Below are 4,451 nucleotides of genomic sequence, written 5' to 3' on the forward strand. Positions count from 1 at the left end.
TAATGAGTTTTGTGAAGAGAGCCACATTTTCCTCCCATGCTACAAATTGTCTCTATCATGACAGAGAAATTCCCAGTTTTTGTATATTGTCCAATTGTCCAAAATTTAAACATGTAGCAGAAGGGACAAAACAACGCCAATTTTCATATTTAAGAATATTTATTAGAAATGTATAATATATAATTGTTCCACAAACATCCCACTCATATCAGTGAGTGTACCCCGATTAATATTAGCTCAGTGATATGTAGACAGCTGAATATTATGAAACCCCTATTTTTGTCAAATTATGGGACTGGGCTTATTTTTTCTTCTGATTAAATTCCAATCGAAATATATTACATATGCAAAAATATGCAAAATGTATAAATTATGCATAGCAAATATTATTTTTTGCATATGCAAAATTCATGTATTTTACATATTTTCGTATGCAATAAATATTTCAATAATATCTTCTAAAATGTTTATGTGTACATTTTTTGTTTAAAATTCTCTTCAGACAAGTCAATAAAATAGAGAAATCTGTAACCACAGCAACACCCTTCAAAATATCGAAAATGGGGAGATATCGGTCTATGGGATGTATATTAAGACGTAGATCTATACCGACAAATTTCAAGTGGAAAGTCTAATACCCCCAACGAAGACTTTATACCAAATTCCAGCCATTTCGGAGGGATATAGAGACGATAACCTTCAAAATACAGAAAATCGGCAAATTTAATGTCGAAAGTTGTATACCCCCAACGAACACTTAATACAAAATGTCAGCCATTTGAGTGGGATATTGAGGCCTCAACTTCAAAATGCCGAAAATAGAGAGGTATCGTTCTGTGGCAGCTACATATATGTTGAAGCGGATCTATACCGGCAAATTTCAAGTGGAAAGTTTTATACCCCCAACGAAGGCTTAATACAAAATGTCAGCCATTTCAGTGGGATATTGAGGCCACAACCTTCAAAATGCCGGATATCGGGAGGTACTGTTCTATGGGATTTAACAAAATTTCAGCCACAAATCCTTGCATATGTTCATTTTAATGAAAATATGTCAAAATATGCAAAAAAATAGGTCCAGACTAATCGGTGTTATTTTGTTATAAAACGAGTTTTTGTCTAATCGCATTACCTCTACGAAATTCCTAACCATATATGTATGCATTTGCATAGGATTCCGCTGTCTGATGATATGAGACCTACTGTTTATCGCCGAGTCCGAACGGCGTGTTCTAAGACACCACTTGTAGAAAAGTTTTTCATGACTGAAATACTCAGGAAATGTCGCCAACATTACTGAGAGGTATCTTATCTTGAATTTTTGATAACATTGTACCACGCTGGCAGCCTATTAGAAATGTCATAACATGGAAATTTTATATTTTCTGATTTTTAAAGAATAGAATAGAATAGTATCTAGTGGATATAGGTCCATGTTTCGGAATAGCCCCCATATAACGTTACTGCCCGATTTCAGATATTTTGACGTTTTAAGTCACATTTCTAGACCGAATTAGCTATAATTTGATATTTAGGGTTCTTAGTGACCAAAAAACTTATATTCGAAAAAATTATGAACATAGGTCCATGTTTTGGTATAGCCCCATATAACGGTACCTCCCGATTTTCGGTATTTTGAGAATTCGACCTACAAGTTTTAACCGAATTATCTGTAATTTGAACATTTGACATTTGAAATTCTTAGTGCTCACCTCACCTCTCCACCAAAAATTGTCAAGAAATGTCGATGTATTGATAAAGCCCCCATATAAAAGTACCTCCCGATTTTCAGTAATTTGATGATTTTAGCTACAATATTAAACCGAACTAGCAGTAGTTTGACATTTGAAGTTCTTAGTGGTCACAACACCTCTCCATCAACACCTCTCCACATAGGTCCATGTTCGGATATAGCTCCCATATAACGGTACCTCCCAATTTTCAGTAATTTGGCAATTTTAGCTACAATTTTTAACCGAACTAACTGTAATTTGACATTTGAAGGTTGTAGAGGTCACCACACACCTGCATCAACAATTTTCAACATAGCCCCAATATAACAATACATCCCGATTTTCGGTACTTTGAGGATTTTACTTAAAATGTTTAACCAACGTAGGTCCATGTTTTGGTATAGCCCCAAAACAAACCTCCCGATTTTATTTTTTGGACGAACTTTCTGTAATTTGAAATTTAAAAGCCAACAAAAATTCTGCAACAAAAATTGTTCATTTAAGTTCATATTTTCGTATAGCCCAAATACCTCCGATCTAGCTGTGAATGACATTTGATTTTGAGGATTCTATCTGCAATTTTTAACCGAATTAGGAGTTATTTCATATTAAAGGCTCCCATCAAAAACTGTCAACATAGGTCCATGTTTTATTATAACCCCTATATAAGGGCACCTCCCAATCTCTCGCCCACCAAAAATTGTCAACATACATAGTTAGATATAGGCACCATAAAAAAGGGCCTCCCAAATGAAGCATTTTATGTACATTATCTGACATTTTAACGTACCCACTTAAAGTTGGGGACAGGAATGAAAAGTAATTATTCCATTTTAGTTCAGAATATTTTATGGTGGTTCGGCCCGGCCGAACTTAACGCTTTTTTACTTGTTAGTATTTTGAAGGTTTTAGCGTGATTATCATCAGTTAAGATATTCCACTCTTTCAAGGAATAAGCCTAATGTGAAGGAAGACCTTAGTATATTCATAAACGAAAGAAACCTAATTACCCTAATTTACTTCAATATAGTTTGTGGTTCACGTCTTCATAAAGCTCCCATAGAACAGTCCCTCTCGATTTTTGGTATTTTGAAGGTTTTAGCGAGATTATCATCAGTTAAGATATTCTACTCCTTCAAGGAATAAACGTTAATGTGGAGGAAGAGCTTAGTACATTCATAAACGAAAGAAACCCAATTACCCCAATTTACTTCAATACAGTTTGTGGTGGTTGGAATAAAATATTCGGCCTGACCGAACATAACGTAGTTTTTACTTGTTTTATTGAACCCCAAATTCCAAGATCTTTCCGTTACTATTCAATATCAGGTAAGACAATATAAGATAAATTACAGTAACGCTTCCTTTGTTTTATCGATTTTATTATTGACAGTTAACACACACAAAACAAACCATGTAATCTGGGATCTGCCTCTGCTTGAAATGTTTAAAAATAAATTATCCACCACAAGTGACAAAATATCCATAAAAAGATAAATGATAACAGTAAAACTGGTCTTGTTGTTCATCATTCTTTTTAGTGTTTTTTGTTTTGTTTTGTAGTTTTACTTTTCACGGAAAAACACTGTATTACCTTGCGGATTCAGGAACATTTAACGGTTCCAAGAGAACACAAAAATGTTGCAATTACAAGATGATAACATCATCCTTTGGGTTATGAAAACTTGTTTGCAACATTTCATAAACTTTTATATTGATGATGCTCAAAGTAAGAAGGTATGTACCTATCCACATATGTACATACATATGTGTGCATGCAAGAAACTTACTGTTGATCGATACAAGAGATTCGTGCAATAAATAGTGCATCAACGTTCACATCATCATCAACATCATTTTCACTTTAATAAATTGATTTAATTCTATAAATAACATGTTTTTTTTGTTTTTGGTTTGTTTTGCAAAATATTAATATCAGTCTCGAGACAGCACTCCAACAACCACATGAAGAACTTGTCTTAACTCTAAAGTAATTTTTAACAGTTAATATCATAAAATTTTAAAAATGAAAACAAAACAGATGCAACTAATTTCGGAACCAACCGCAGCAGATTATGGCCGATCGTATTTTATAGCTGCGATAAAATAAACTTCATTAATATCTTCATGTCTGAGAGACATGCCTAAAGACATGTGTTTTGGAGAGATGAACAAAATGATCTAAAAATTAAATCACTGCATCTGACTTACAGATAATAAAAGTTGTAAAAGTGTTTATAATTGTTCTTGCTTGATTACTGAGGATGAAAGTAATTTTTTGTATGTAACGATTTTTCCCTTTATAATGGCTTTATTGCAGAAAATTAACATATGTTGAAACTGAGGTATGAGGTATTGTAACTCGCGAACTGTACCATAAGTTTTAAACACATTTCTGCAAAATCAACTGTTTCAGCGCGAATCACCGAAGGATTTTTTCAAAACGATAATTCGAATCGAACGTTTTAAGGACCATGACCTGCGAATCTGCACCTGGAATGTTCGCACTCTTTATAGAGAAGGTGCAGTCTTCGCATTGGCAGACGTACTTGAAAAGTACAAGGCCGATATTACTGCCATACAGGAAATACGATGGACTGGGAAAGATGTCACAACAACACCTAAAGGTGACGCACTGTATTATAGCTGCCATAACGTAAAGCATGAGTTTGGTTGCGGATTCGTAGTTAGTCGGAGACTAAAACATCTGGTATCCAG

Source organism: Musca autumnalis, unplaced genomic scaffold, assembly GCF_047663935.1.
Source record: "Musca autumnalis isolate F117 unplaced genomic scaffold, ASM4766393v1 scaffold_1, whole genome shotgun sequence".
NCBI classification, from domain to species: Eukaryota; Metazoa; Arthropoda; class Insecta; order Diptera; family Muscidae; genus Musca; species Musca autumnalis.